We start from the raw sequence: 10,319 nt of genomic DNA on the forward strand, positions 1-10,319 counted from the left end.
TGAAAAGTTTGGAGACAGCGTAATGATGTGATTGACAGCCCAGGTTCTAATGTCAGGATGCCTCGCTTGGCAGTCTCACTGTTCTTGCTGGCTGTGTGAAAGTTTTTAACTTCTCTGTGCCTTGCTTCCCTCATTTGTAGAAAGGAAATACTAAACAAAAACAGTGACTACATCTATAGAGTTATTGAAAGAATGAAATGAGTTAGTCCTTACAAAGCTTTTAGTACAGTATCTGCACAGAGCACGAAGCTCTTTACATTTCTTATCTTCTTATGGGTGAAGGCGGAAGGCTGGAAGGTGTTAACCTTAGAATAAAAACCGCAGGTTGCTTCGCCAGGAAAAATGAGTATGGAAATAAAAGGATTGCACTCAGGAACAAACAAACCCTGGAAAAATAGTCAGGAGGTAAGGAGAACAAAAGAGAGGGATGCTTTTTTTAAGGAGAAAAGGGGTAAACTGGGAGTTATAAACTAAAAGTCCATTGGAGCAAACTGGGAGTTCCAACTGCAGTGGCTTCTCGTTGGCAGAGTTGTTGAAGGGCTGGATGGGGTCAGGTGAGCCTTTCCTCCCCTGCTGGGATAGTAAAGCAATACCCACAGGCAGGGCCAGGGCAGTTGGCTCTTCCTGTTGGGTCCACAATTGACTAGGAGTGGTAAGGCATGAGAGCCCTCTCCCTGACTCCACTTCAGAGAGGTTTCCCATTATGAATATTCACAATGGGTCTTGAGCAAGAGAGTAATGGGATCAGGTTCCCATTTTTGCACGTCAGCCTGGGACTGAGAGTGGAGGAGCTAGACTTGACCCGTAATGTCTACATTCCTTCGTTCAGCAAACTGATACTAGACAATGTGCTGGGGCCTGAGAGAGTCACTACTGTCACCACGGGGCCGTGGATTCTGCATCAAGTCCCAGCCTGAACTTCTCCCAACTTTGCTAAGACCGTCCTTCCAAAATATGCTTCTCCAGGTGGATAGGCTCAGTTCCAGACCCGGGTCTTTCTTAATCACTTGGCAAGTAAAGAAGACACGGAACTGGAAACTGAGACCTGGATTCTGGTCCTCTTCTGGAAATAGGGCCAGTCACATCTGCCCTAAGGACAGATCCTCAAGGCACACATTAAAAAAAAAAAAAATACTTGACACGGGAGTCTGAGGAAAACTAAACTCTGACTCTGGGTTGGTTGGGTTTTTGTGTGTGTGTGTGTGTGTGTGTGTGTGTGTGTGTGTGTGTGTTTTAAACAAAAGTAACATACCCACATGGACAAAAATTCAAATAATACCATAAGACATTAAAATTTGAAATTAAAGACTCCTACTCACTCGACCCTCCACCTACATTATCTCTCCACAAAAGGTAGCCATTGTTAATAGCTTATCATTTATCTTCCCTGAAAAAAACTGTTTTTGCATATATCTGCATTTTATACATAAATATATTTAAAAGTTTACACAAATGGTGTCATGCAGGTTTTACTCCATAAATGCTAAGTTCTTTGATATTCATCCCATCAAAAAGTGGAATCTGAATCCCCTCCCCTGGAATCTGGGCTTATTGACTGCTTGACCAATAGAATATGGTAAGTGATGCGGTGCCAGGTTCTTGGCACTTCGGGTCTGGAGATGCTTGTTCTTGGAACCCAGCCATCAAGCTGTGAGGAAGCCAAGAAACCACAGAGGCTACATGTGGCTGTTCCAAGTGACAGTAAGCATCAACTGCCAGACATGTGAATGACCAAACCTTCAAATGATCCCAGGCCGCAAATGTCAGGTCACCCCATGTCTTCAAGCCGTCCCACCTGCCTCCAGGTGGAAGAGATGAACGGGCCCCATCAGACCCTCCCAACTTGCAGATTGGTGAGCAAAATTAACAATTGCTGCAGTTTGAAGCCAGTAAGTTTGGGACGGTTCTCACACAGCAACGGATAAAAACGGTAAAGTGATCACACTTTACCCACTGCTATGAAATTCCTTTTCTTTTAATAAAAAAATCCTGCAGATCTTTCAACAATTCATACATATCTAAATTGTTAATTTTGGGATCCCTGGGTGGCGCAGCAGTTTGGCGCCTGCCTTTGGCCCAGGGCGCGATCCTGGAGACCCAGGATAGAATCCCACATCAGGCTCCCAGTGCATGGAGCCTGCTTCTCCCTCTGCCTATGTCTCTGCCTCTCTCTCTCCCAGTGTGACTATCATAAATAAATAAAAATTTAAAAAATAAATAAATAAATAAATAAATAAATAAATAGTTAATTTTAATGATCTAATCCTCCATTATATGGATGTTTCATATTAAACCAACCAACATCCTGTTGATGGCATCTAGATCATTTCCAGTTTTTTCCCACTTCAAACAATATTGCAATAAGCATTTTAGCAAACTTTGGGAGTACATCTGTAGGATAAATTTCTAACAGTTAAATGTTGGGTCAAAAGGAATCAGCATGTGAAATCTTGATAACTATCACCAAATTCCATCAAATTCCAAATTCCCTTCCCTATAAAAGTAATAAAGGCAGGCAGCCCCGGTGGCTCAGCAGTTTAGCACCTGCCTTCAGCCCAGGGTGTGATCCTGGAGACCTGGGATCGAGTCCCACATCGGGCTCCCTGCATGGAGCCTGCTTCTCCCTCTGCCTGTGTCTTTGCCTCTCTCTCTCTCTCTCTCTCCCTCTGTGTGAGTGTGTGTGTCTGTCATGAATAAATAAATAAAATCTTTTAAAAAAAAGTAATAAAGATTCCATCAGTTTATACTCTTACCTGAATAAAACTGGGATTCTCTGAGGAAGAAAGATAATGAAGAGAAGCCTCATTTATTCCTCTGGGGCCATCCTACCTTTATATACCTGGAGTAATATATGGTTATTTTCAAAAATTAGCTAAAACTGAATTTGTTTCATCCATTTTCAAGGAATATAAACCAGAATGCTCACAATCATAATTAAAGAAATGTAAACAAAAGAATAAACTTTAAAATATTTATCCATTTAAAATAACAATAATAAAACAATTACATGCTAACGTATTTTTATAAAAATAACCATATTTTTCAAAACAAAAATTTAGTGAGCAAAAGGACATTGTTTCATATTTTTGCAAATTAATTTCTGGCTCAATAGAAGAAGGTTGGACTCTCATCTCTGCTTCTGCATTCAACATGTCATGATATGGATTTTTTTGTTGGCACAAATTTTAAAAATTCAGCCCCACACAAATAATACACATGGAAAAGGGGGAAATATCTGAATAGCTTTTTCCAATAATTGTAAATATTCTTCTCTGATATTACACTAAAACTAGACGAGTGTTAGAAAACCATTCCCATTATGAACATTATGAAAATTAAGTAAAACTGAATTTGTTCCATGCATTTTCAAGGAATATAAACCAGAATGCTCTCCATCATAATCATAGGCCCCAAATGGAGTCACTTCTGCTAGACCACATCACCAAATCAGGGCTTAATACCTAACCTCTTTGCAGTGTCAACCTCTCAGATAGATAGTATTAACTGGTCAGTCTGGAGTTTTCTGATGTTCATCAACATCTGTCACATGTGCCCTCTCCATCCCCCAAAGGAAGATAGGATAATTTACCTAAGACCCTTTTATCTACAGTGAAAGGTGATCTCACCTGAAATAAGCCTTCTTTTCTGCTTATAACTTTGTTATCCTGCCTTTAGAAGCCCATCTCTTTCTGTAGCCCTTTGGAAGTCTCCCCTACTTGCTAGATAAGATATTGCCTGATTCATTATGAATCATTTAATAAAGCCAAGTAGATCTATAAAATTCAGCCAACTGAATTTTTGTTATTTAACACAAGTGACATATTCTTAAAGGTTAGCTGTGATGTTAACACATCTAACCTGAAATCAACTCACTAAATATTTTCACACTCTGTTACATTAAATTCCACTCATCTGCCTTGAACTTTGAGTGGATCTTTTACCCATGCATGATTTTATAACATCACGCATCAGTCATTTGAGACATTGGTTTACTAAGCTATGCAGAGCTTCTAACTATTGGCATGTCTCATTATACAATATCAAAAAGAATCACAGTCACTTATATCACCACCATTCTCATCATAAAAGACTTTAAGGATTGGAAGTTGTCAAGATCACAGTGGCAGATACAAGCTTTTTGAAATTCTTCTTTTTGCTTAAGACTCTAATTTTTTCATTGGCAGTAAATATTGTCAGTTATTTTCCTTGAAGTAGCAGGTTCGCTTTGTTCATTTTCAACAGTATATCTGTCAAATACCCAAGTCTGAATAGCCATACTTTGTCTGACAATTGTTTTTCAAGTAAAAATGATGTTTCATGAAAAAAAAAAAGTTCAACTGACAAAGCAAACAATAGCAAAAGTGCTTTTCTCTGAGACAATCATCACACTTTGATTTGCAGCAGAAGTACTTCACACAGAACATTGAAAATATCTGTGCCCAGGGATGGCAATTTAATAAAATTCAGTTATTACCATTTTATCAGATAATTCTTATGTACAACTGGTTTTTTTTTAACCACTAATATAATTTGATGTCACTACCATAATTCATGATAAAGTACCAGGACTTTTATCCCTCATTAATTTTGTATCACCACCACAAGAAACATCAACACAATGAACAAGGCAAATAGCATCTTATTTACAATTATTACAAAAACCGTTTTAATCTCTCAGAGTTCCTAAAAAGATGTCAATATCCTCAGAGGTATGCAGACCATACTTCAGGAAGCTCTGGTCTAGGCAAATCACAGTAAATCCATTTGCCTACTTGTTGACTGGTACAATTCCAGCCAAGGAGATATGAGGAGAAATCTTTTTGGGGAGTTTTGGAAAAGTTTTCCTCACTCTTAAAAGGGATCTCAAGACTCAAAGAGAAATCTGTACACTCATGTCGATAGCAGCATTATTCACAATAGCCAAGAGGTAGAAAAACCCAAACATCCATTGATGCATGAATGGATAAGCAAACCCTCATATATACACACACAATAGAATACTACACAGCCTTAAAAAGGAAAGAAATTTTGACACATGCATGCCACAGCGGGTGAATCTTGAGGACACTATGCTGTGTGAAACAAGCCAGACACAAAAAGAAATACTATATGATTCCACTTATATGGCCTACCCAGAGTGGTAAAATTCATAGACAGAAAGTAGAATGGTGATTGCCAGGACCCTGACATGCACGAAATGGAGGATTATTGTGTAATGGGTAGAGAGTTTTAGTTTTGTAAGATGAATAAATTTTAGGGATTAGTTGCACAACAATGTGAACACAACACTCCTGAACTGTATACTTAAAAATAAACGTGCTAAATTTTATGCTGTGTGTATTTTACTGCAATAAAAATATTTAAGATTTTTAAATCAAATAAAATTATTAAGAAGGTTCTCATGGATAAAATAGGTGACAGGGATTAAGGAGTGCACTTGTGACGAGCACTGGGTGACGTGTAGGACTATCACTATATTGTATACCAGAAACTAATATAACACTGTATGTTAACTGGACTTAAGATAAAAATTTAATTAAAAAGGGATCTTAAAATAAGAAAACAGATTTCAATTCTAGCCTTTGGTTGATGATGTGTGGAGAGGTGATGCTAAAGCCAAACTGCAGTCTTGAGAAGTTGAACTCCAATATTTTGAGGATAACAGAGGAGAAGGAGGAAACAATGGAAGAGCCTGAATCTTGATAACATGATTAAGATCCTAAATTAACCAACCTTGGCACCCCCTACTGTCAATCATACTATGTAAGTTAACACATTTTCCTTTTTCCTTAGGAAATATTCAGTGGGATATTCTGTTACTTGTAGCTAAAAGCATTCTCACTGATACCAAGAGAAAAGTATCAAAAAAAGCAAACAATGAGTTTAGCCGTTCCTCTGCCCCTTGGTCAGGGTACAGTCTTGGGAAAATCATTTCACTGCTCCCTGCTGTTCAAGGTGGAAGATGGATTCGATATCTATGGACACTGCCTATGACTTTTAACAGATTTGCTATTATATATGCTGGAAGTTGGATATATCATAAAATTTCGCTTATCCACATTGGCCTTTTATGGCTGAGTAAGTATTGAGATTTATTCCTCTTAGATTTAGGTAGTTTATCTGCCTGTCACTGACTTTCCTGAACTACTCGGAGGATTGACTTGTTTTCGGAAGCTTGAAATGACAGGTGTGGTTACCTCATGTCAGGGTGCATGTTACGCAGATGCCTGCCACATGGGCATGGTGACGAAGACCTCCTCTCCACAAGAAATCTCGGAACTTGTGTGAATTATATAGCCTTTATCTCCCTACTGGGAAAGTTCTGAGACCTAAAGTATGGAGGGCTATAACAAGTGGGATGCGGGTACCTGGGTGGCTCAGTCAGTTAAGCATCTGCCTTTGGCTCAAGTCATGATCTACACATACAGACACACTTGAGCTCTCTCACTCTCTCTCTCAAAAAAAAAAAAAAGTGTCTCCGTGGCACATTGGCCAAGGCCACCAAAATTCCATAGGAGCACACCTGATTGACAATACCATTTAAGAAATGAGATTGTTCAATTGCGATATTATAAATGTTTGGTGCTGGCAAGTTTAGTGTACAGTCAAGTTTTGCTAAGAAATTCTCCCAGCAAAGCAGGAAGGTATTGATTCTTCTAGCTCTAGACATAGAGGTTGATTCTCCAAGTCCAGGAGAGTTAAGAGCTTTTCTTAATCAGAGATCTTCGGAATGGCAGTGATCTCCCCTTACCGGCAGGATTCTTTGTCTGAGTAGGTGTTCAATGTATCTTCGAGTTCCTCCTGTCCATCTCCCCCACCTTACCTCCAGAGCAGACAGGCAACTAAACAGGTTTGTTCTGGCTGGAGTCAGAAGGAATAAAGACGGTCTTCATGTTCATGGCAACTCCCAGCTCCTTTGGAAATACCTCAGAAATGTTGTTTAAAATTTCCTGCGGGGGGGTACTCCAACAGCATAAGGTCTCGAAAGCTGAGTCCTATCTGATTCCTATTATAATTCTTTCCTTGTCCATCACCTCCACCACACTGAGTGACTTGAGGAAGGAAACTATCTTTATTCCTCTCTGGCACTATCCGGTCGTAACAGAGAATCATTAGATTTTTTTTTTTTAATAAATGAAAGAGTATCTGAATTCATTAATGAATGAAAAAGCAAACCAGTTCCTTTGTGTGGGATTATCTGTTGTTTTCTTGTGCCCTGAATTTTCCCTTCTTTTAGTAGTAGCAGCTTTCTTCCTTTCTCCCATGTGGTTCCAGTGGGGCTGTGGTTCAGTACCCGACCAGACCCGATCCAAGCCAATCAGGATAGTCCTTATCACTCACCACAGGGATTGGTCCTTGGACCAGGTATGCAACTCAAGCAGAACCAACCAGTTCCCTGGCATTTGGATACAGGGAGAAAGATACTGTCTCTGCTACTGAGGCCACCAGACTATATATTCCTGGGGAAGCCCATGGTTCCATCTTTTCTTGCACAAGAAGTAGCTTCTCTACAGAATACAATATAGAAAACCCAGAGAGAAGCAAAGAGGTGGGGCGTGGGGAGGAGATGAGAATAAGAAAGATTGAGATGTAAAGAGACTCAATTATATTTCTTGGAACCCTGATTCTTTTGTCAAGTCCCTTCATCCCATCCTTTCCATGTTTTGCCTCCCGTTTTTCCCCTTCTAGTAGTCTATGTGGGAGTCAAATGTCTTTCTTCCTCAAGCTAGCCTGACGCCACCTGGAGTTTAAACCCTGTTCGAAGGCATATGCCTCTTAAATCTGTCCCAGATTATGACGAGACAGTGAAGAAAGGGAAAGAGAAAGAAGGCTTGGGAAAGACAGACCACAGAAGGAAAAGGAAGAAATCAGATGTGCTCTCCCACTTTACACTTTTACCTTATGCCCAGTCAATGAGAGTGAGGAGAAAAACAGAGATGGAAGACGTCGTGGCATTTTGGAGATGCTAGAGAATTGGGACATTAGCTAGTCGGTCCAGGATTTCTCAGCGTCAGCACTATTGACATTTGGGGCTGGGTAGCTGGGGTGTGGAGAGAGCTGTCCTAATACACTATAGGATGCTCAGCAGCATTCCTGGACTCAGTACAGGTAGTGACAGGCCAGGTGTGACAACCAAAGTGTCTTCAGATACCGCCAAATGTCCACCGGAGGGCAAAATTGCCCTTGTTGAGCCCCACGGAACTAATCTGACCTCTCCATTTTACAGATGAGGAAAACAAGGCTCATAATGGGAGCAATTTTGCCCAAGGCTGCAGAGAGTCAAAACGAGAATCTAGATTGCCCCCCAAAATTGATCATTTGATCATAAAGGCCATATTTTCAGACTGTTTTATGTAAAGCTAACTCTGATGAAAAATAGTAAAAAAAAAAAAAATAATAATCACACAATATCTATAATACAGCAAAAGGTAAGAGAGAGCCATGGTTGGATGTGAGTGGCTCCTGGGCCGGTCTGCCCAAAGAGCATTTGCATTGGTGAGAGCACCATGCACTGCCACCAGCAAAGGGTATTGAGGCAAAACACGTGAGTTGTCATTTTATTTGTATCAAGCTCAGGAAAACTTCTGGCGTAGTATGCAAGTCAAGGAATATTACACAACCTTTAAAAAGAACTTCTGTGACAAGCCACAATGGGGATGAAACTTGAGGACACGATGCTAAGTGCAATAAGCCAGGCAAATACCACGTGATTCCACATAGATGAAGTATCTAAAGCTGCCAACCTCATAGAAAACAAAGCACAATGGCGGTTGCCAGGGCTGGGGGAGGGGAAATGTGGGGTTGCTGTACAAGGGGTATAGAGCTTCAATCATCAAGGCGAGAAGGTTCTAGAGATCCCTGCACAAGAGCAATATGTACTGTACACTTAAAAATGTGTTAACAGGGTAGATGTTATGCTGAGCCTTTACCACAATAAAAAAAAAAAAAATTAACACAGGCCAAGGACTGTTGCCATTCTGTCTCCCTATTTCCTTCAGAGTCAGCTCCTATTTGGAAAAGTTTCTAGTGTTGATTGATGACAACCTGGAAACCGCAGGTCCCAAATCCCAGCCCTCATTTATTACACTCAAGTCACTGCAAAGGTACAGAATACAAAATGACTTGAAAGCCAGCGTTAATTATCACCAAAGGCCCATATTTTCAAATACAAGTGCAAATCTCATTTCTTAAACAAAACTACTCCTTATAAACACCATAAAACATTAATGCCTAGAGATCATATTGGTCAAATCCTTCCTCTTAGAGATAAGGGCCCTAAGACTCCAAGAAGTTGCAATTTTGCCTAAGGTCATCCAGCTAGTTAGCGATAAAGTCCTGCACGCAAACCCAGGTCTCCTGAACCCCAGGTCAAGACGTTCTCTGCTTTACCCAACTGCTGTCCTGCTATTCCAAGAACCCCCAATATCCCACCTCCATTGATATAAATTATTGAAATGTTACTGCCATCCCAGAGAGGAATGAAAGGAGACCTCGATAAGGAAACTGCGGGGAGACATCAAAGAGGAGAGATGTGATGAAAAATAAATGAAAACTGCAAAAAAAAAATTTTTAAATTAAGAAAATTCAAAGGACTAGGGAAGGAAAATATCAGAGAGTGAGAATCAGGCCTAAAAAAAAAAAAAAAAGACATTCACAAAGATAAGCTTCTAGTTATTCTTGGGCCCCAAGGAGTATTTGAACTGCTGCCAAAATTGCTTTTGACCTAAATGGAGAATAAAAACTATTTTCTTTATCTGCTGAGAGTAAAATCAAATTTCACGTTAGGAAGCATTGGTTTGGATGAGGTGAGCTAAAATTTTAGGGAAGAGAGTATTATTAGCCACTCTAGCATACCTGAGGCTCAAGAAGCGTTTGTTGCTAAGGGAATATCTAGATTTTACTAATCCGTATTAGTCAATTACTAATCCAGCGCCGTGCCTGGAGTTCATTATTCCAGTCTTGCTTCTAAATAAACATCCTCCTCACCCCCCCCCTTTCTCCTACACGTACACACTCACAACTTGTGTCCTTCACCACGTGCTTTCACACGCATGCACACGCATACACGCATCCGCACGCACACACGCCCGGACTTGAAGCCCCTCCTTCTCCCCATCACCCCCTTTCACACACGCCCCAGGCTGAATTGACCTGGACAAAGTCTGCTTCGGCTCCCACCCCAGTTCACTGGGCCGGTGGTGCACATATGGGTGACTGTGCTTTCAGCTGTGAGGAAGCACCCCAAAAATAAAAAGAGCTTCGAGCAATACATTTCCTCATAACAAGAGTCCTGAGACGCACCTTGAAGCACGGGGGGG

This window comes from Canis aureus, chromosome 1 (assembly GCF_053574225.1).
Source record: "Canis aureus isolate CA01 chromosome 1, VMU_Caureus_v.1.0, whole genome shotgun sequence".
NCBI classification, from domain to species: Eukaryota; Metazoa; Chordata; class Mammalia; order Carnivora; family Canidae; genus Canis; species Canis aureus.